General features: G+C 36.2%; 1 protein-coding gene and 1 long non-coding RNA gene across 3 annotated transcripts in view; one reads left to right on the top strand and one right to left on the bottom strand.

Moving 5' to 3' along the window:
- Positions 1-24636, bottom strand: part of TDRD3 (tudor domain containing 3) — a 204160-nt gene that overhangs the window by 147280 nt on the left and 32244 nt on the right. The gene's annotated exons all lie outside the window — the stretch shown is intronic.
- LOC122447054 lies at positions 5034-16418 on the top strand. The gene is made up of 3 exons (XR_006271118.1): positions 5034-5044; positions 13131-13138; positions 16293-16418. It is a non-coding gene; the product is annotated as an uncharacterized LOC122447054 (long non-coding RNA).

Below are 24636 nucleotides of genomic sequence, written 5' to 3' on the forward strand. Positions count from 1 at the left end.
CCTCCAAAGAATTGATTTATTAAACAAGAATAGATCTAGTTTCATGGTAAAAAATCAGGAAACTAATATTATCTAATACTAACAGTTAAAAAATTGTTACAACAATGAAAAAATAACCTATCCTATAAAATATGAAAAGGGAAGGCTGTAGACTTTCTGAATGTAAGAAATTATAAAATATAGCTCAGTCTCAATTTCCAAGTTTTACAAGTCTCCCTTCCTCACCCTTAATATTTTTCAAAAATAAGAGGATTTGAGCCTTACATCTTTACTCTATAAATATCAAGAAACAGGAGACCCCTTTCACAGGTCTACCTAGTAACATCTTGGTGATCCTTCTGTCAATAATGAGCCATTTTCACATAACTTGAGATTGGAAAATTAATCTTTTTTTGTTTTTGTAAACATTTAAAGATTCCAGTATCATCAGTGAATAAAACAAGTGATAAAAGCAAAGTGTAAGGCCCAAATCAGATTCAAGATGCACCACAATACCACAGTAACTGAAAGAAGAGTAAAACAACAAAAAAAACCACCAGCCTTAATGTGGTCACTGGGAGGGAAAAGGGCACTGAAAATCAGAGCAGGCACGCCAGATCTGATCCCTGGGCACATCTGTACATGGACCTTAAGGAAAGAGACTCATCATCAGTTTCCATAGGCGATCTCTGACACTAAACTCACCGAAGGGCAAAACCTTAAAGATGAAACAAACCGTGGAGAGCTCCTGTTTACTAAACCAGCCCAGAAGCATATTTTTTTCTTCTCTGGTGGAGATTTTAGTGCAAAACCACTCATTACCATTCTGAACTAAAAACACACCGAAATAAATTTTATTGACAAGCAAGGCAGTAAAGGGCTAAATTTCTGCATAATACAAAATATACTAAGATTTCTCCTTAATTTTACCTTCAAATAATTCCATTTTAAATCACAGCTTAATACACACTCAAGTTTTTTAAAAAGATTTCAGAAAGTGTTTCTTGTTTCCATAAATAGATGGTAAAATCCTGTCTTTCTCACAGTCATTTAATTTGTAATCCTGAGCAACTCTTGTTACTTCAGAAGTAAAAGCTTTAAAACTAATTATTATCCACCAATTTGCGGCAGAGGTGGTTTCCTATTACAAGTACTGAGTATATATTTAAATAAGTTTGGTCTCACTACTAAAACTATCTTCACCTCATGTTCTGAAGTTACCTGGACATATAAAACAGACATGCCCAAACTACAGTTCAAGAATCTCAACTGACAGTAAAGTGTGATAAGAACAAATACTACTGTTTAATATCACTTATTAGATCCAGACAGTGGGCCACCATTACCAGTGAGTGGATTCCTAACTGCAAGAGAAAAGAGCACCAATTTTCCTTTGATCCATTCCTATGAAAGTAGGTAAAATCCTTGAGTTTAACTTAACTGCTGACTATGATGTACATGTAATGAGAGCAGCAACAAGCTGAACAGTATATGTCCATCTAAAGGGGGCAGCTCCAGTGACTATCTCTATGAAGACAGTTTTTATTCCAATCCCAAAGAAAGGCAATGCCAAAGAATGCTCAAACTACCACACAATTGCACTCATCTCACACACTAGTAAAATAATGCTCAAATTTCTCCAAGCCAGGCTTCAACAGTACGAGAACTGTGAACTTCCAGATGTTCAAGCTGGATTCAGAAAAGGCAGAGGAACCAGAGATCAAGTTGCCAACATCCACTGGGTCATCAAAAAAGCAACAGAGTTCCAGAAAAACATCTATTTCTGCTTTATTGACTACGCCAAAGCCTTTGACTGTGTGGATCACAACAAACTGTGAAAAATTCTTAAGAGATGGGGATACCAGACCACCTCACCTACCTCTTGGGAAATCTCTATGCAGGTCAGGAAGCAACAGTTAGAACTGGACATGGAATAACAGACTGGTTACAAATAGGAAAAGGAATCTGTCAAGGCTGTATATTGTCACCCTGCTTATTTAACTTATATGCAGAGTACATTATGAGAAACACTAGGATGGATGAAGCACACACTAGAATCAAGATTGCCAGGAGAAATATCAATAACCTCAGATATGTAGATGACACCACCCTTATGGCAGAAAGCAAAGAAGAACTAAAGAGCCTCTTGATGAAAGTGAAAAAGAAGAGTCAAAAAGTTGGCTTAAAACTCAACATTCAGAAAACTAAAATCATGGCTTTTGGTCCCATCAATTCATGGTAAATGGATGGGGAAACAGTGGAAACAGTGAGGGACTTTATTTTGGGGGGCTCCAAAATCACTGCAGATGGTGATTGTAGCCATGAAATTAAAAGACGCTTGCTCCTTGGAAGAAAAGTTAAAACCAACCTAGATAGCAAAGCAGAGACATTACTTTGCCAACAAAGGTCCATCTAGCCAAAGCTATAGTTTTTCCAGTAGTCACATATGAATGTGAGAGTTGGACTATAAAGAAAGCTACGTGATGTTTTTGAACTGAGGTATTGGAGAATTGATGCTTTTGAACTGTGGTGTTGGAGAAGAGTCTTCAAAGTCCCTTGGACTGCAAGGAGATCCAACCAGTCCATCCTAAAGGAAATCAGTCCTGAATATTCATTGGAAGGACTGATGGTGAAGCTGAAACTCCAATATTTTGGCCACCTGATGCAAAGAACTGACTCATTGGAAAAGACCCTGATGCTGGGAAAGACTGAAGGTGGGAGGAGACGGGAACAACAGAGGATGAGATGGCTGGATGGCATCACTGACTCCACGGACATGAGTTTGAGTAAGCTCCAGGAGTAGGTGATGGACAGGGAAGCCTGGTGTGCTGCAGTCCATGGGGTCGCAGAGTCGGACACAACTGAGCGACTGAACTGAATGAAAGGCGGCAGATTAGTGACTATCTGTATGAAGACAGGTTAAGCAGCTACTGTCAGATATTCTCATTTTTAGCTTTCAGTTTTTTGCAAAGAAATGTCTAGCCAAACAAAACAGACTTCAGTCTGCATGTGACACACATATTTTGTACTAATCATATTAGTTTATATTAATTATATCTGCCTGTTTGCTCCTATACACTTTCAAGTTGTCTTTGACATGCAGGGTTGTGCTATAGGTGTCTCTCAAATGATATATCACCCATGGCTGACACACTTTTCAAGCAAACGAGGAAAACAATTGTGTATTTTAGGTCACTTTGTATGACTCTTAGAGAGCAATAAACATAATTATGCATGGAAACGATGTTCTTACTAGAGCCATCGTCAAATCATTTACTTTGGCCTAAATACTTTACAAACTGCACATGTAAGAACTCATCTTTACCTCATTATTTCCATGTTTTACATATATTTCTTAGGGGAAAAATGTTTGAATTGTCCAAAATAATTGAAAAAGTGCACTGAAGTTTTCTTCCCCTCTACCTACCTCTACCATTCCAAGCAATGAATGCCCATTCAAGTCTGAACTGAGAACTGAATTTGTAAGATAATCCAAAAGAGAATCTATTATTGCACATAAACACAAACTAGGCTGATGATGCATGAAAATTCTTTAAAATGGCAATGAAAAAAAATCAAGAATGAAAATATTATTCCCAAATGGATAGGGACTCAATCAAAAATAAAGGACATATCTGCACAATGAGTGATACAGAACAGTATTAACTGTCTCTGAATAAAATCCAAATTACATGGCCACATGTGGTTTTGGGAGTCTCTGATCTATACATCTATACATGATTACTTGCTATCACATTAAGACTACCAGTCCACATCAATTCAGTTCAGTCACTAAGTAATGTCCAACTCTTTTTGATCCCATGGACTGCAGCACACCAGGCTTCCCTGTCCATCACCAATTCCCAGAACTTACTCAAACTCATGTCCATCAAGTAGGTAATGCCATCCAACCATCTCAACCTCTGTCATCCCCTTCTCCTTTTGCCTTCAATCTTTCCCAGCATCAAGGTCTTTTCCAATGAGTCAGTTCTTCACATCAACTGAACAAAGCATTGGAGCTTCAGCATCAGTCCTTCCAAAGAATATTCAGGACTGATTTCCTTTAGGATTGACTGCTTTGATCTTTTGGCAGTCCAAGGGACTCTCGAGAGTCTTCTCCAACAACAAAGTTCAAAAGCATCAATTTTTCAGCAGTCAGCTTTCTTTATAATCAACTCTAACATCCATACATGACTACTGAAAAAACCATAGCTTTGACTATGCAGACCTTTGTTGACAATGTCTCAGCTTTTTAATATGCTATCTAGGTTGGTCATAGCTTTTCTTTCAAGGAGCTACAGTCACCGTCTGCAGTGATTTTGGAGTCCAAGAAAATTAAGTCTGTCACTGTTTCCATTGTTTCCCCATCTATTTGCCATGAAATGATGGGACTGGATGCCATGATCTTCGTTTTTTGAACGTTGAGCTTTAAGCCAGCTTTTTCACTCTTCTCTTTCATCAAGAGGCTCTTTAGCTGCTCTTCACTTTCTGCCGTAAGGGTGGTGTCATCTGCATATATGCTATTATTGATATTTCTCCCTGAAATCTTGATTCCAGCTTCTACATTCCCCAATCTAGCATTTTGCATGATGTACTCTGCATATAAGTCAAATAAGCAAGGTGATAATATACAGCCCTGATGTGCTCCTTTCCCAATTTGGAACCAGTCTGTTGTTCTATGTCTGGCTGTACTGTTGCTTCTTGACCTGCAAACAGATTTATCAGGAGGCAGGTAAGGCAGTCTGGTATTTCAGTCTTTAAGAATTTTCCACAGTTTTTGGTGATTCACACAGTCAAAGCCTTTATCTGTCAATGAAGCAGATGTTTTTCTTGAATTCTCTTGCTTTTTCTATGATCCAACAAATGTTTTCAATTTGATCTCTGGTCCCTTTGCCGAGGCACCAAGATTTCAGTTCTTCGTTCACATACTGCTGAGGCCTAGCTTGAAGAATTTTGAGCATTACTTTGCTAGAGTGTGAAATCAGTGCAACTGTACGATGGTATGAACATTCTTTGCCATTGCCTTTCTTTGAGATTGGAATGAAAACTGACCTTTTCCAGTCCTGTGGCCACTGCTGAGTTTTCCAAATTTGCTGACACATTAAGTGCAGCACTTTCACAGCATCATCTTGTAGGATTTGAAATCGCTCTGCTGGCATTCCATTACCTCCATTGGCTCTGTTCATAGTGATGCTTCCTAAATAAGGCCCACTTGACTTCATACTCCTAGATGTCTGGCTCTAGGTGAGTGATCACACCATCGTGGTTGTCTGGGTCATGAAGATCTTTTTGATATAGTTCTTCTGTGTATTCTTGCCACCTCTTCTTAATATCTTCTGCTTCTGTTGGGTCCATACCATTTCTGCCTTTTATTGTACTCATCTTTGCGTGAAATGTTCCCCTGGTATCTCTAACTTCCTTGAAGTGATCTCTAATCTTTCCCATTCTATTGATCTCTAATACATTCCCATTCTGTCTCTATATTAGCTTGAATAACTCCCAATTACTCAAGCTAACACAGAGTCAGGAAAGAATAAAACATAACAGGTAATTTTTAAAATACTTATATTAAAGGGTATCTTTCATCTTAGCAAATACGGACTTGGCCAATCTACTGCATTCTCCCAGAACATTAAAAAATATTTTTCATATTTATATTTTTTATAAAAACTACCCAAGTAAAGGTCTCTGTATTCACTCTGCTTATCCTGTTTCTAGGCCTATAGTGTAAGTGGAATAAAACATGCCTCCTGAAAATTATTGTTTTTGCTTATTCTTATAGGCTTTTGCTGTACATAGTCAAAAACACTGAAGTAATAAATTAGTTTCCCTTTTCTATGGCATAGGAAAATGGCTTATGAACATCTACTTATGAACCACACCACACTGAGTAATGATTTGTTTTCTCAGTCACCAAGTTGTCCAACTCTCCGTGACCCCGATTAGTCAACCTAATAAAAATTTGTGCACAATTTGTTTCAAATAACCCAGTGTAGACTAAACAATACACTTAATACAATTTATAAATACATTAAGGGAGTGGGGTGGGGGAAGTCACCAATCACAAGAGATAACTTGACACATCAGCATTAAGGTCAATGACTTTATGGGATTCCACAACTAAATCTGTAAGCACAGCATAAAGAAGGGTCAGAATCCTACTACAAGTAATTCAGAATAGGGAATCCTATGACACCAAATGGCAGAAAATCAAAAAACCAGTCTTCCATTTTACTTCCCTAAAAAACAAGTACCACCTTCTGTCACTTCCAGTTTCTTTATACTTCTTTAGATAAAGTGGCCATCTACTCTGCCAAAATGAATACCACAATCTTTATTCCAATAATTATGATAAGGACCTGAGTCAACACTAGCTTAAATTTAACTTTCTCTATGAGTTATATATCTATAAATGGGCAGATGAATAAAAACATAAAAAAAAAAGTAGCTCTAAGAAATAAGTCATTAGTGTTCATCTTAATCAATGCAGAAAACTATTTCCAATACAAGGTTGACTTTATTCAAATATAAACTATCTTGAAAAATGCATCTCGATCAGAAGGGCTGGAGAAGTGGACAACCATGCTGTCAACTGCACACTGTGGCCCAGCGGGATATGCTATTGAACCTCTCAGTGGACACCTCTGCCTTAGCTTCTTCATGGTGAAGCTGGAAAACACGAGCAGCTCAGATCTACAGAGGCTTCTGCTCATTTCAACCAACTGACTGAATACCAGTGTCAAATTCATTGGCTGCAAATTCCATGTTGATCCTGAAGAAGCAAAAAGTGACATTCTGCCCCACTTCCAATATGATTAAGCACTTCATACATGACAGTCAAAGAAAACATGTAACTCTGATATACACCAAAAATAACAAGGTCACTTTGACTGGGTTTGGCCTCTGCTGAGGAAAACCTTGAACATTTCCTGTAAACTATTTTATACTTGGCATTTGCCATGTTGGTGTCTGAAGATACAGTGTGACCTCTGGAAAACAAGAATCATATGAGAAAGCTACTGTTTTTTCTTTCATGGACAGACTAATGTAAACTTGGTAGCCTAGGTAATTTGCAGCTTTTAAATTTAAATATCTTGGCCAGCCAGTTCTTCCAAAGTCTGACTTTCTTGCCCTGTTGGAAAATAAATGTTTTCTTTTCTTTCTTTAAAAAAAAAAAAAAAATGCATTCGTTTTTTGTTTGTATGATTTCTTTTGATGCACAAATGTATATGATTTCGATCATTTAGCTAATACGTGACATTAAATTTTTTCTACACACAGGAAAATCTATCTTAATTTCTTCTATGCTACGTTTTAAAATTTTTATATTACAAAAATAAAAACACCAAAAGCAAAGAATCATCGTTACAACCTTAAAATTTTATTTGCAAACATTTCATAAAATTAACCTGCACAAAAATTGAAAGGACAGCTATGTAAAAGGTAAAAAAAAAAAAAAAAAAGAAACTACTTAGTACTCCATAAGGATCTTTTTTCCTAAATAAGTAATTTCCATAGAGATGTGAAGCATTATGAAATGCCTTGATACATCATGATTAAGATCTGTACTACTCAAGCTTCCCTGGTAGCTCAGCTGGTAAAGAATCCACCTATAACGCAGGAGACCCCGGTTCGATTCCTGGGTCAGGAAGATCCCCTGTAAAAGGGTTATGCTATGCACTCTAGTGTTCTTGGGCTTCCCTGGTGGCTTAGACAGTAAAGAATCTGCCTGCAATGTGGGAGACCTGGGTTCAAAGCCTGGGGTGGGAAGATCCCCTGGAGAAGGGAACAGCTACCTACTCCAGTATTCTGGCCTGGAGAATTCCATGGATAGAGGAGCCTGGCATGCTACAGTCCATGGGGTAGCAAAGAGTCGGACGTGACTGAGGGACTTTCAAAAAAAAAAAACTCAAAAAGAAAAACCAACATTTTAGTGGCCAGACAAGAAATTTTTGGCCCAAGACTAAAGATTAAAATATAGATTTTTAAAAAGTTTCTAGGAATAAGCCTTTGTAAAGTCATAAATAATGTAAAATATTTAAAAGTGCTTAAATTCTGAAAAATTGAAACCTAGAATTGTTTCGTTAAGCATTTCCTTTAAAATGCTTAAGATGTATTAGAGAGCTAATTCTGAAGGATGTGCTACTTGAAAACACCACTAGATGACAACCTTGCTTTACAAGTACAATATTATCAGCCTATTACTGGAAAATCTAAGACTCCAAAGATGTACTAAACTGGCTTTAAAATAAATGTTTCCAACATTTACTGGGTTTTTCTGGTGGAGAGTAGATATATCAAAAATAAAATGAGCTATTTATAAGTGCTAAATTTGTGCTTGCTATAAAGATCACTCAGGATTTAAAAAAGAAACTCATTTAGCAGACACTCAAGAGATTTCTTACACACACACAACAAAACTGAAGCATATCAAAAGACAATTTTCTCTCTTATGCCCTCCTATGTCCATCCTTTGGAAATACAGATTTATATATAGTACATATAAATTACTAGAGACTAATACTTTTTTGTTGTGGAATAATTACAGAGTACTTTCAACATCATTTCAACTGTTGCTTTTCTCTGACATCAAAACAAATAAACATGGTATTTTAAGATAATAACCATAAGAAGAAAGGTGATAACAAAACACAAACTTCTATTTTTTATGATCCATTTTCAGATATCTTAAATATTTTTCCTATATATAATCCAATCCATGAAGACATTAGTCCTGGAAGGCTTATTTGGTATTAAGTAATTATTATACTTACTTAATAAGTAAGTGGGTTGGCAACCCACTCCAGCATTCTTGCCTAGAGATCCCACAGACAGACAGGCCTGGCAGGCTTATAGTCCATGGGGATACAAGAGTCAGACATGACTTAGCAACTAAACCACCACCAATTATTATAACACCCTAGCAAGTAAAAATTTGTAAATATTCCTTTGAAATTCCATAATTGATATATTACAAGGAATAGTAGCAAAGAAATCTAACTATGTTATCATTCATTTTTGTAAACCAAGCCCTTACGTATTTTTAAAGTATAAAATGAAAGCCTGGATATTTTTACTTTCATTGAAGGTTATAATTTATGTCCTTCCTCTAATTCAACATTTTCATTTTTAAATTCTGAAGCAGAGCTGAAGTAGTTTTTAATAACTCATAAATGAGTTTATTTGATATTTCTGTCATCTCTACTTCAGCACAAAGGTGATAGCTATGAAACCATACATCAGTAGGAAAGACTCACTGCAAGCCTACTACTGTCCCATGTACTGACTATTGTGATACAGCATCAGAGCTGGCAGAGGCCATGCCACAGGCCTCCCAGGATCAACACCAGACCAGGGACTGAATTCTAAGTTTACATGAGAAATGTTACTTTAAAATGTGAGCTATGGTAACAACTACTAGAAGGCATTTTATGAATAGCTTGGGCTGTCTGATCAGTACTTCATAGTGAGACAGAACTAGATGCATATCTCAGCCTCACCATTTAATCAATGTGGGATCCAAAGCGATTAATTCAATCTACCTGTGCCTCAGTTGCCTTCCCTACTTAAAATAAATTAAAAAAAAAAAAAAAAGGTCTACAGAGTTGTTCTAACAAAATGCTGATCTTTAGAGTTGTTCTAAGAATAAATGAAATACCCATCATGTGCTTGGTATGAAGTTAGATGCTAAATAAATACTAGATTCTTTCCTTCTAAAACACTGTAACCTTTGTGTCTATTCTGGAAAATATCTCCAAAAGATAATGATCCTTAAAAATGCCTTCTTCTGAAACTAATACAATGAGTGAATCTACTATAGTTCAACTTTTTTAAAAAAAGTCTTCAGGGTTATGAGAAGAGAAGAAAAGAATGAAATTCACCAACCAATAAAGGGAATTTCCTCAAAGGTTGCAGCTAATAGCCAAAATACCCTAAGATACATATTCCCAACATGCTCCTCACATGGAGCTCACTGAGAAATGAAGGAAGATGTCGGCAAGATGAAAAGATTTGTATTATTTAATTTGTTGATATTTTCCAATTGTACATATTGGAAACACAGTTTTTAACAATAAGAAAAAAACTTACTCCCTAAGACTGTACAACTATTTATGCCCAAAGAGAATTTTCAATGCAAAATACATTGCCATCATTTTTCTTTTTTTTTTTTATTGCCATCATTTTATGTCAAAATTTAAAATAATGATGTCAAGAAACACTTGGTAAGTAATAAGTTTAATATTCTATATTGTATTAAAATTAGCCAATGGGAATTTGCTCTATGACTCAGGGAATTCAACCAGGGCTCTGTAACAACTAGAGGGGTGGGATGGGGAGGGAGGTGGGAGAGAGGTTCAAGAGCAAGAAGAGGGAGGGGACATATGTATGCCTATGGCTGATTCATGCTGATGTTTGGCAGAAACCAACACAATTCTGTAAATCAACTATCCTTCAGTTAAAAAATAAATTCAAAATTTTAAAAAATAAAAATGACAATTTTAATATGTTTTAAAATGATATTTTATGATTTACACTCACAATTTATTTAAATTAATACCACTTATTCAAAACTTTAAAAATGAAAACCTACTTCGATTATCACAGGCCATTATGACAAATACCTATTTGTTTCTAGCACCTGTAAGCATACATGTTACCATTTAACAGCCTAACAATTCTCCAAAAATTAAAATGAAAATAGAAGAGGCCTAAAATAAAAACTGGCAGTCACTTAAAATACGCTACTAAATTAAGCTGCTGCTGCTCAGTTGCTAAGGCGTGTCCAACTCTTTGTGACCTCACAGACTGCAACAGGCCAGGTTTCCCTGCTCTTTACCATCTCCCGGAGTTTGCTCAAACTCATGTTCATCAGTCAGTGATGCCATCCAACCATGCAGTCCCTTTCTCCTCCTGCCTTCAGTTTTTACCAGCATCAGGGTCTTTTCCAACAAGACAGCTCTTTGCATCAGGTGGCCAAAGTATTGGAGCTTCAGCCTCTGTCCTTCCAATGAGTATTCAGAACTGATTTCCTTTAGGATTGACTGGTTGGATCTCCTTGCTGCCCTAGGGACTCTCAAGAGTCTTCTCCAGCACCACAATTAGAAGGCATCAATTCTTCAGAGCTCAGCCTTCCTTATGGTCCAACTTTCACATCTGTACATGACTACTGTGGGAAAACCATAGCTTTGACTATTCAGACTTCTGTTGGTAAAGTGTCTCTGTTTCTTAATACATCGTCTAGGTTTGTCATTGCTTTTCTTCCAAGGAGCAAGCATCTTTTAATTTCGTGGCTGCAGTTACCATCCACAGTGATTTTGGAGCCCAAGAAAACAGTCTCTCACTGTTTCCATTGCTTCCCCATCTATTTGCTATGACGTGATGGGACCAGATGCCATGATCTCCCTTTTTTAAGTGTTGAGTTTTAAGCCAGCTTTTTCACTCTCCTCTTTCACCCTCATCAAGAGGCTCTTTAGTTCCTCTTCAGTTTCTGCCATAAGGATGGTGTCATTTGCATATCTGAGGTTGCTGATATTTCTCCCTGCAATCTTGATTCCAGCTTGTGATTCATCCAGCCTGGCATTTCTCATGATATACTCTGCACAGAAGTTAAATAAGCAGGGTGACAATATACAGCCTTAATGTTCTCCTTTTCCAAATTTGAACCAGTCTGTTGTTTCATGTCCAGTTCTAACTGTTGCTTCCTGACCTGCATACAGGTTTCTCAGGAGGTAAGTAAGGTTGTCTGGTATTTCCATCTCTTTAAGAATTTTCCAGTCTCTTGTGATCCACATAATCAAAGGCTTTAGTGTAGTCAATGAAGCAGAAGTAGATGTTTTTCTGGAATTCTCTTGCTTTTTCTACGATCCAACAGATGTTAGCAATTTGATCTTTGGTCCCTCTGCTTTTTCTAAATCCAGCTTGTACATCTGGAAGTTCTCGGTTCACATACTTTAGACTAGCTTGAAAGATTTTGAGCATTATCTTCCTAGCATGTGAATGAAATACTAAATGAAATAAGTAAATAAAAATGAAGTTTTCGCAAAAGAGTAAAATACCCCCTCAGTCGATAAATATGAATTAATAATTCTAATTGTCATTTCTTTAAGATACACCTTAAATAGAAAATGCTTGGTATTGAAGTTTTTGAAATTGAAGTGTTGCAAATAAATTAAGAATTTTCTTTTTCCAGCTTAGAAAATGTAATTTAAATACCCATTTCTTTGTAGTAGTCTGAATGGTGGTACCCCAAAAGATATGTTCATGTACTAATCTCTGGGACCAGTGAATGTTACTTTATTTGGAAAAAATGATCTCTTAAAGACATGAAACAATTATCCAGGTGCATCCTAAATCTAATGACAAGTGTCCTTATAAGAAAAAGGCCCAGGGAATTTTGAAACATACATACAGAAAAGACACAGATGGACACAGAAACTGGAGTGATGAGGTCTCAAGCCAAGGAATGCCAGCAACCACCAGAAAGTTGGACACAGCAAATAACTGATTTTCCCCTAGACTGTCTGCACACACCTTGATTTCAGATTTTTAGCCTCCAGAACTGTAAGAGAGTACATTTTTATGGTTTTAATCCCTCTGCTTGTGGTTATTTGGTACAGCATTCACAGGAAAATGATGCACCTATTACAAATTTAAGCCACTTGAAAGTACTGATTCAACTAAATAAAAATCTATCTTTTGAAAGGTCATCCTTTACAATAGAATCTATGAAGAACAACCTCTATTCAATTTAAAATGTCCTGATTCATTAACTCTCCCTGAATGATCAACTTCAGTGAACTTGATCAGTTTAAGTCAATAAATAATAAAATACAATTTTACAGATAAATAATAAGTGAAAGTGGCCCCTTCCCAATTATTCCAAAAAATATAAATTATTAACAATGTTAGGTATATCCCTGTAATACACATACACATAAACTGGGGTAGATTTTAGAAGGAAATATTTGTTTATAGAAGTAGACTCAGGTACATAAAAGTTTCTGCAATAGATCTTTTCATTTAAGAACAGATCACAGTCAACTTCCGTTTCAAACATAGATTTCCCAGTCCCATTCTATTCAATGGCTGCTTGTCCCTTAGTATCTGAGGGGGATTGTTTCCAAGATCTCTGCAGAAACCAAAGTCAGCAGATGTTCAAGTCTCTTATATAAAATGTTTACAAATATAACTGTCAGTATAAACTCATGATTTTATACTTATATCAGTTTATTCATTCTGATGCTTGTGAACCGGCCCAGAAATTACACATGACTCACCTAATAGTTGCATCTTCATAAATCTAATCATAAAGAAGCCTTGGTATGACTTTTAATTTTAAAAGAGCAATAAGGCATTTTTTCATAATATCTAACATATACAAATTAGGAACTGTTACAGATTAATACATCTCAATTTTAAATAACTGAGATAACACTGACTTATAACATCACACGTTTCATACATACATTTCCATTTTTGTATACCCTACAGCATACTCACCACCAAAAATTTAGTTTCCTTCCTTCACCATAAACTTGATACCATCTATTCCTTCATCTCCTTCCTCTCCAGTAAATACAAATCTATTCTCTAAATCTTCATGTTTTTCTTTGGTTTGGTTTTTTTATTTGGGGGGTTTGTTTGGTTGTTTTATATTCCACATTGAAATAAAATCTATATGATGCTTGTCTTTCTTCATCTGACATATTTCACTTAACATAATATCCTCCAGGTCCACATATATTGTCAGAAATCACAAGATTTCATCTTGTTAATGGATGAGTAGAATTACATTGTATAAACATACCATACCTTCTTTATCCATCAATCTACCCACTGAAGGGTACTTCTGCTATTTCCATTATCTTGGTAAATAATGCCATGGGGAACAGAGGTGTACTTATATCTTTTCAAACTACTGTTTTCATAGTCTTTGGATAGCCTAAAGTGGGAAAGCTGGATTAGTGATATTGAGTACCTTTTCACATGTCTGTTAGCCATATGTATACCTTCTTTGGAAAAATGTCTATTTAGCTGTCCTGCCCAGTTTGGGGACTTCCCTTGAGGCTCAGCTGGTAAAGAATCCATCTGCAATGTGGGAGACCTGGGTTCAATCCCTGGGTTCAGAAGATCCCCTGGAGAAGGAAAAGGCTACCCACTCCAGTATTTTACTCAGGTTGTTTTTTTAACTGAGTTGTATGTGTTCTTTATATTTTTAATTGAGGTATAATTCCCCTATTACTTTATGTTGGTTCCAAGTGCACAATGCAGTGATTTGCTATTTCTACACATTACAAAGTAAGTCTAGTTGCCATCTATCACCAGAGTTATCACAATATTATTGACTATATTCCCTATGCTGTATATTTCATGTGCATCACTCATTTATTGTGTAACTATAGTTTTTTACCTACCAACCCATTTCTTCTACTTTACCCAAACACCTACACACTTCTCCTCCGGCAACCACCAGCTTCTTTTCTGTACCTAAGAGTATGTTTCTCTCTTGCATCATTTGTTTTGTTTTTTAGATTCTACACAAGTGAAATCATATGGTATTTGTCTTTCTCTTATTATTTCACTTAGCCTAATACCAACTGGGCCCATCCATGTTATCACAAAAGACAAGACTTTCTTCATTTTTATGGTTGAATAATATTCCATTGATCCTATAAACCACATCTTCTTTACTCACCCATCTACTGCTGGACACTTAGGATCCTTCCCTAGTGGCTACTATAAATAATGCTGCAATGAACATATGAGTGCATATATCTTTCAAATTAGTGTTTTTTATTCTTCAGAAAAATACCCATAAGTAGAATTGCTGGATCATATGGTAGTTCTATTTTTAATTTTTTGAGACACCTCCATATTTTTTCCAGAGGAGCTGTACCAATTTACATTCCCAATAACAGTGAATGAGGTGACACTTATCTCCATATTCTTGGCAATACTTAAATGCTGTTTTGGATAACAGTCATTCTGAAATATGTAAGGTGACATCTCATTGCAGTTTGATCTGCAATTTCCTGACTAATGATGTTAAGCATCTTTTCATGTGTCCATTGACCACTTGATGTCTTCCATGGAAAAAAGTCTATTCAGATCCTCTGCTCATTTTTTTAATCAGGTTGTATTTTGGATGTTGAGTTGTATGAATTCTTTGTATGTTTTGGATATAATGTCTGTAAATACATTCTCCCATTTAGTATGCTAGCTTTGTATTTTGTTGACAGTTTGCTTCACAGTGCAAAAATTATTTAGTTTGATGCAGCCCCATTTCTTCATTTCTGGTTTTGTTTCCCTTGCCTAAGAAGACTGGTCTGAAAAAAACTGTTAAGATTGATGTCAAAGAGCATAATGCCTATGTTTTCTTCTAGGAGTTTTATGGTTTCAGGTCTTACATTTATGTCTCTAACTCATTTTGAGTTTATTTCTGTATATGCTTTGAGAAAGTAGTCCAGTTAGAATCTTCTGCATGAAGCAGTTTTCCCAAAATCATCTGTTGAAGAGGCAGTTTTTTCCCTCCATTCTATCAATTCTTGCATCCTGTGTCAGAGATTAATTGACCATATAACTATCAGTTCATTTCTGGGCTCCTTTATTCTGTTCCATTGACCCATGTGTCTTGTTTTGTGCCAGTACCATACTGTTTTAGTGACTATAGCTTAAAGTATAGTTTGAAATCAGTGCATGTAATACCTAGTGTTTTATTCTCCAGGCTCAGGATTGATTTGGCTATTTAGGATCTTTTCTTTTCCATACAAACCTTAGAAATTATTTCCTTCATTTTTGTAACAAGAAAAAATGCCATTAGTAGTATGCATAGGGAATGCACTGAATATGAATTGCTTTGGGGCATACAGTCATTTTAATAACAATAATTCTTCCAACCCATGAGCATGGTGTATCTTTCCATTTGTTTGTGTCATCTCCAATTTCTTTCATCAATGTCTTATAAATTTCCAAGTACAGGTCTTTTACCTCCTTGGTTAGACTTAGATTTAGTCCCAGGTATTTCATTCTTTCTCATGTAATTATGCATGGGATTGTTTTCTTAATTTTTCTGAGAGTTTGTTGTTGGTGTATAGAAGCACAACCAATTTTTGTATATTAATTTTGTAACCTACACTATTACTGAGTTCTAATAGTTTTCTGGTGATATCTTTAGAATTTTCTATACACATTATCATGTCATCTGTAGTGATAATTTTATTTCTTCCTTTCCAATATTAATTCCTTTATTTTCTTTTCTTCTCTAACTGCTGTGACTTGCAGCACTTGCAGGACTTGCAATACTATAACAAAAGTAAATGACAAGAGTGGGCATCCTTGTCTTGTTCCTGACTTTAGAGGAAACATTTTTAGCTTTTCACCATTGAGTGTGACATTAGCTGTGAGCTTGTCACATATAGCCTTTATTATGTCGAGATATGTTCTCTCTACATACACTTTTTGAGAGTTTTTATTAATAAGTAGATGTTGAATTTTGTCAAAAAACTTTTCCTGCATTTATTGAGATGATATATAACTTTTATTGTTCAATTTGCTAAGGTGATATATCACATTACTTGATTTGCAGATATTAAAACATCTTTGCATCCCTGGGATAAATCATACTTGATCATTGTTTATGATCTTTTTATTGTATTGTTGATTCAGTTTGCTAATATTTTGTTGAGGATTTTTGCAGCTACATTCATCAGTGACACTGACCTGCAATTTTTTGTGTGTGGTATCTTTCACTGGTTTTGAAAGTATCAGGATAATGTGAGCCTCACAGAATGACTTCAAAAGTATTCTTCCTCTGCAATTTTGTGGAATAGTTTGAGGAAGATAAATGTTAAATCTTCTTAAAATGTTTGGTAAAATGCATTTGTGAGGTCAATTGGCTCTGTACATTTGCTGGGCATTTTCTAATTACTGACTCAATTTCATTACTGGTAACTGGTTCATTTTTTTACTCTTCCTGATTCAGTTTTGGAAGATCACACATTTCTAGGAATTTATCCAGTTCTTCAAGGTTGTCCATTTTATTGTTGCATCATTGTTCATAAAAATCTCTAATGATCCATTATATTTCTGTCATGCCAGTTGTCACTGTCCTTTCATTTCTGATTTTATTTACTTGGGCCACCTCCTTTATCTCTTGATGAGTCTGGCTAAAGGTTTATCAATTTTATTTTTTCAAAGAACCAGCGCTTAGTTTCCTTGATCTTTTCTGTTGTTTGGTCTTTATTTTAATTATTTTACTTATTTAGGAGAAATCTTCAGGATTTCTTTCCTTCTATTAACTTTGCGCTTTGTTGTTCTTTTTCTACTTCCTTTAGATGTAAATTTAGGTTGTTTATTTGAGACTTTTTTTTCTCTTGTTTCCTGAGGTAGGTTTGTATCATTATAAACTTCACTCTTAGAATTGCTTTTGCTGTGTCCCCTAGAGTTTGGATTGCTGTGCTTCTGTTTTATTTCAAGGTATTGTTTATAATTTCATCTCTGATTTTTTTCAGTGACCCACTGATTGTTTAGTACCATATTGTTCAGCCTCCGTGTTTATGTTTTTTCTTTTGTTTTTGGCCATGCCAAGTGGCATGTGAGATCTTAGTTCCCTGACCAGGGATCAAATCCACGTTTCTGTTTTTAGAAGTATTCTTTTTTTCCTATAGTTGATCTGTAGTCTCATATGATTGGTTAGGGAAAAAAAAAACAACAACACTTAAAACGATTTTTAAATTTACTGAGACTTGTTTTGTGGTCTAACGTGATATATCATGGAAAATGTTCCATGTGCACTGAGAAGAATGTTTATTCTGCTGCCTTTGGGTCAAGTATTTTATACATTAATATTTATCCCATCTTCTCTAATGTATTGTTTAAAGCTAGTGTTTCTTTATTAATTTTGTCTGGATTCTCTGTCTACTGATGCAAGTGGAGGCATTAAAGTTCCTTACAATCATTGTGTTACTGTCAATTTCTTCTTTTATTTTGTTAGTATTTGTTTTATCTATTCAGATGCATCTATGTGGCTTACATACATATTTATAAATGTGTATGTTCCTGTTGGATTGATCCCTTTATCATTATGTAATGTTCTTTTTGTCTAGGCTGTCAACTACTAAAAGTAGGGAGTGAGGCAAGAGAATTGAGAGAGAGTCCCTAAAATGCTCAAGTCATTCAGTCACCAAAGGCTTAAGGCTCTCAGAAAACTAGAGAATGCATTCCAAGGCATTCCACCTCTTCAGTGCAGAATCAGGAGAGGCAGCAGGGCCAGAAGAGCAATTTGCATCCACTTATGGGAGTGTCTATTTCATCACAAGTGGCACAGGTTCAAGGGACTAGATCTGATAGACAGAGTGCCTGAATAACTATGGACGGAGGTTCATGACATTGTACAGAGGCAGTGATCAAGACCATCTCCATGAAAAAGAAAAGCAAAAAGGCAAAATAGTTGTCTGAGGAGGCCTTACAAATAACTGAGAAAAGAAGCGAAGCTAAAGGCAAAACAGAAAAGGAAAGATATATCCATCTGAATGTAGAGTTCCAAAGAATAGCAAGGAAAGATAAGAAAGCCTTCCTCAGGGATCAACGAAAGAAACAGAGGAAAACAATAGAATGGGAAAGACTAGAGATCTCTTCAAGAAAATTAGAGATACCAAAGGAACATGTCATGCAAAGATGGGCTCAATAAAGGACAGAAATGGTATGGACTTAACAGAAGCAGAAGATATTGAGAAGAGGTGGCAAGAATACACAGAAGAACTATAAAAAAAAAAAAAAAAAAAAGACCTTCATGACCCAGAAAACCACAATACTGTGATCACTCACCTAGAGCCAGACATCCTGAAATGTGAAGTCAAGTGGGCCCTAAGAAGCATCACTAGTGGAAGTGATGAATTCCAGCTGAGCTAATTCAAATCTTAAAAGATGATGCTGTGAAAGTGCTACACTCAATACGCCAGCAAATTTGGAAAACTCACCAGTGGCTAAAGGACTGGAAGAGTTCAGTTTACACTCCAGTCCAAAAGAAAGGCAATGCCAAAATGCCTAACAATGTTCAAACTACCGCACAATTACATTCATCTCATACACTAGCAAAGTAATGCTCAAAATTCTCCAAGCCAGACTTCAACAGTACATGAACTGAGAACTTCCAGATGTTCAAGCTGGATTTAGAAAAAACAGAGGAACCAGAGATCAAATTGCCAACATCTGTTGGATAACAGAAAAAGCAAGAGAGTTCCAAAAAACATCTACTTTGGCTTTATTGGCTACACTAAAGCCTTTGACTATGTGGATCACAGTAAAAGCCTTTGTGTGGATTCTTAAAGAGATGGAAATACCAGACCATCTGACCTGCCTCCTGAGAAATCTGTATGCAGGTCAAGAAGCAACAATTAGAACCAGACATGTAACAAAGGACTAGTTCCAAATAGGGAAAGTAGTACGTCAAGGCTGTATACTGTCACCCTGCTTATTGAACTTCTATGCAGAGTACATCATGCGAAATGCCGGGCTATATAAAGCACAAGCTAGAATCAAGATTGCCGGGAGAAATATTAATAACCTAGAGATGCAGATGACACCACCTTTACAGAAGAAAGTGAAGAGGAACGGAGGAGCCTCTTGATGAAAGTGAAAGAGGAGAGTGAAAATGTTGACTTAAAACTCAGCAACGCAAAAAACTAAGATCATGGCATCCGGTCCCATCACTTCATGGTAAACAGATGGAGAAACAGTGGAAACAGTGACAAATTTTCTTTGCTTGGGCTCCAAAATCACAGCAGATAGTGACTGCAGCCATGAAATTAAAAGATGCTTGCTCCCTGGAAGAAAAGCTATGGCCTACCTAGACAACTTATTAAAAAGCAGAGACATTACTTTGCCAACAAAGGTCCATCTAGTCAAAGCTATGGTTTTTCCAGTAGTCATGCATGGTGTGAGAGCTGGACTATAAAGAAAGCTGAGCACCAAAGAATGGACGCTTTTGAACTGTGGTATTGAAGAAGACTCTTGAGAGTCCCTTGGACTGCAAGGATATCAAACCAGTCAATCCTAAAGGAAATCAGTCCTGAATATTCATTGAAGGACTGATGCTGAAGCTGAAACTGCAATACTTTGGCCACCTAATGCGAAGAACCAACTCATTGGAAAAGACCCTAATGGTGGGAAAGATTGAAGTCAAGAGAAGGGGACGACAGAGGATGAGATGGTTGGATGGCATCACCAACTCAATGGACATGAGTCTGAACCAGCTTCAGGATTTGGAGATGGACAGGGAAACCTGGCGTGCTACAGTCCATGAGGTCACAAACAGTCAGACGTGACTGAGCAACTGACTGAACTGATTTTATCACAACCTTGCCAACAAAAAGTGCTGTCATATATTTTTTAATTTTTTGCCACCATTACAGCTGAGAAAGGCATGTTTGCAGGCCATTTTTTATGTTTTTTGCATGTGTTTTTCCCCGGGTTTTCATCAGAAAGTGAAAGCGTTAGTCATTCAGTCATGTCCGACTCTTCCCAACCCCATGGACTGTAGCCCACCAGGTTCCCGTCTACGGGATTTCTCCAGGCAAGAGTACTGGATGGGTTGCCATGCCCATTTTTTCTGTTAAAGCCTGGAGAGCCTCTATTAGTTTCTTTCAGCTCTCCGAACTCACCCCCTATACTTTAAAGCTTAGGGTACCTGAAGATGCAGGAGTCAGGACAGTATGGGGAGATCTTCTCTCTTATCCTGCCCATTGTTGTTCAGTCGCCCAGTCGTGTATGACTCTTTGTGGACCCATCGACTGCAGCATGCCAGGCCTCCCTGTCCCTCACCATCTCCCAAAGTTTGCCCAAGTTCAAGTCCATTGCATCAGTGATGCCATCCAGCCATCTCATCCTCTAACACCATCTTCTCCTTCTGCCTTCATTCTTTCCCAGCATCCTGCCAGTAATCATTTGCATTTGAAAGCCTAAAGTGTTCAGAAAGTGCCTCTCAGATACTCTGCTCTGGCCCCAGCATTCTGTACCTGAAAGCCTAATTGCCTCTGATCGACTCTCTCTCTCCTCCAAGGAAATCCAAGGGGATTTCCTCACCCAGGGATCGAACCTGGCTCTCCTGCATTCCAGGCAGATTCTTGACAGTTTGAGCCACCAGGGAATCTCTATTTTTCTATCAGACTATTGGTCTTTTGCCAGGGTTCTTTATGTATTAAAAATTGTAGCCCTGTATCTGTTTTATATATTGAGTCTTTCAGTTTAGCAGTTGTTCCTTGATTTTGTTCATGGTATTTTTCACTGTGCAAACTACTTTTTATTTTTATGCAGGCAAATTTATCAATCTTTTATTGCCTCTGGATTTGAGTCAGAATTAGAAAGCATTTCCCTACTCTAAGGTTGAAGAGGAAGTCATCCATGTTTCTTCTACTACATGGATAGAATAACAAGTAGATAGTAATCCATTTAGAGATTATACAATGGATGGTTTAAAACATGGATGTAATTTTACCTTTCTCCAAATGGCTACTAAATTGTCCCAGTATCACTGCCTTTAAAAATATGTCTTCTTTGTAGTGCTTTGAGATGTTGCCTAGGACCATTATCAGTTTACTGTCTTTCAGCTCCAAATCCACCTTTTGATTGCTGAATTATGATATTCAATCTGAGCCTTTTAAATTTTTTCTCTTTGCCAACTGGTACCCTGTTAAACTTTGCCAGTAGAGGGCATCAGGGACTCCGTGATGATAGAGTTTGGCTTCCAGGTTCCAGTGCACTTGCTCAACAGGATCCAAGCAGCAGGGCACCATGGCCAATAGCATCACCCAGCACCATCCCTCAGTGGTTGCATGGTCGAGTGACTCCAGTAAGAATCACAGTAACTTTTTCCTGTGACCAGCCTTCGTTGACACTTTAGAAGGTAGATTTAGAAGTTCCACTTAGAAGTTCCAAAGGAGTGATTTACAGCAAGTTCTGCCAGAGCAGGACCACAGCAATTTCTCTCTTATTCAGTACCCTCTTCAATAAGGAATGACTCTCACTCAGACCTAAGGATAAGGGAAATTTCTCCTTAGGCATAGCAGCTGTTCCCTGTATCTTCTAATCCTATATATTTTGAAATTCTCTTTGCTCCTTATAAGTCCTCATTATTCCGATCTCCTGCTGTAGTTCATAATTTTTATACTAAATTTCCTCTGTTCAAGTTGCTATGTTGGGTTCTCTCTTCTTATTGGAACCAGACTGATACATTACCTTTGCCATATACTATGTTTCCACTGTTATGGGGTCTAATTCTGGATTTTCTATTTCCCCTTTTACCAAGAAGCTGTTCAATCAATTTTTTAATTTCCAGGCAAAAGAAGCTGTTTTTGCTTTTGGTAGTAAAACCTAGTTATGTTCTGCATTGTAATCAGTGTTTTGTGTAATATGTCTACTTTATGGCAATTATTGTTTTCTTTGAGACTTAATATATAACCAACTTTGTCAATGTGTTACGGGCACTCAATAGAAACATGTATTCTTTATTTTCAAACTGTAGCACTCAGTTTGCACTGAAGAGCAATCCTACTGTTATTTATATCATCTATCTCCTTTTAGTATTTGTCCACTTCACCTATCTAATAATGAAAGTAGTATATTACAGTCTCCTATTATTGGTATGCTTCTTATTTATGTGTCCATGTATCTCCTGTGGGTTTTATTTCTGAAAGGTGGTTGATAAATATAAATATTCATAAGTATAACATTTTAATTGTGGGATGTGGGTTTTAGCATTAACCTTCTCTGTCACATTTAATGTTCTTGGGCTTGAATTCTAACATATCTGATAGATATGCTCTATCTATCACTGTCCCTGCTCTCATACTATTTCCATTTGTCTGGTATACTTTTCTCCATCCTTCTATTCTCAGCTATTCTGAATCACATTAACTAAGTCTTTTGTAAATAGCATATTGGGTTCTGTTACATCAACCAAATTTCGTTTTCATTTTTGAGGAAAGCCCATTCACAGTGATCACTGGTCTCAATTTCATCATCATATTCTAAAAATTGTGTATTTTGTTATTTTCAGCATGTTTCTTTATCCACAGGATATTTTAAAGGCATTTTTTGGTTTTACAAATGTATTTTTGTTTCTGTGGTGCCTTCTGTACTTATAATTCTTTTTAAATCCCCTTGAGTCTTGTTTTCTCATTTAACTTTTTAATGTATGATTTACCATGTACTGTTGATATTCTTAAATACCTAATGCACCATTTTCCCTTTTTCTTCTCCATTCTCCTCCTATTTTCCAGTGCTGTCAAAATATGTAATACTTTTATATTAGCATTTCATCCTCACACCCATCTTTTTTTAGTGTTAGATGTATACTTACAAATTTTAAGATGTTCAACATCAGTTCTCCTGTTGAAGTTTTTCCAATCATCTGGTTGGATGAAGCTCATCGTCTAGATTTCTCAAGTACTGAGAGGTAAACATTCCTCTAAGTTCTGGTATGCTAAAAACTATGTTTACATAATCTTCGTATTTAAAAACCACCTTCACTGTATATAAAATCCAGAATCCTTTTTTTTATTGAGTTTTTAAAATGCTGTTCCATTTTACCTTGTTTTACATGTTGGTTTTAAAGTTTGATGCTAGTATAGTTGTCCCTTGAACAATACAGGTTGTTGCTTATACACAGGTATACACTGTTTGTTTGTTTTTTTTTCAATAAATACTACAATAATACTATACAATCTGTGGTTAGTTTAATCTGCAGATGCCAAAATTGTGGATATAGAGTACTATGAGTTACTTGTGGATTTTCAACTGTGTGTAGAGTCAGTACCCTTAACATCCACATTGCTCAAAGGTTAACTGTATAATTATTTTGTCTTTCTAAGTTATTTGGGTTTTTTGCATGGAGTCTTAAGGATTTTATTATCTTTGAAATAAAATTTTACTAAGATATATACTAGTAATTATATATATATATATATATATTATGAATTAATTTTTCCAGGTTCTTGATATACTTTCAGTGTGGATTCAGGTTCTATCTGGAAAGTTTCCTTCAATTACAGTTTCAGATATTAGCTCTTTTCAGTTGTTTTGGTTCTCTTCTTCAGAGATTCCAAGAAGACAAATATTATTCCTTCCTTGACTGTCTTCCATTTCCACTATTTTTTTCTGTGACATTTTTTACTTCTCTATGTCATTTTAATTCTCATAGTTATTCTCTTGCCCTTTTTTTTTTTTTTTTTGATGCTCTTATTAAATTTTCATATTAGTCTATTATCCCTTTGGAGCCCTGTAATATAGTCTTCATTTCTGGGATAATTTTGACACTTTCTTCTATTTTATGAACTTCATCAATTCGTTTTTTAATTTCCCCATTTGTTGTCCATTTCTGTGTTCAGATTTTTAATTTCTGATTAAAGAGATTTTTCATATTGTCAAATTCTTGTTAATTTAATTCTGTTTGGAGTATCAATTTACAGTTGTCCTAACTTCACAGTGTGTATTAAGGTGGGAGTGGGGGTTCTCAGTTAATTTGTGCAGGAAATTGTTTCCTGATTCAGAAACCTTTTTTTTTATTTTGTGCTGTTGATCCATTTTATAGTATTTCTAGTCTAATGTCACCCTATCTTATCAATACCAGCCAGGTACTTTAATGGGGTGGTTGGTTGGTCT

This window comes from Cervus canadensis, chromosome 9 (genome assembly GCF_019320065.1).
Source record: "Cervus canadensis isolate Bull #8, Minnesota chromosome 9, ASM1932006v1, whole genome shotgun sequence".
NCBI classification, from domain to species: domain Eukaryota; kingdom Metazoa; phylum Chordata; class Mammalia; order Artiodactyla; family Cervidae; genus Cervus; species Cervus canadensis.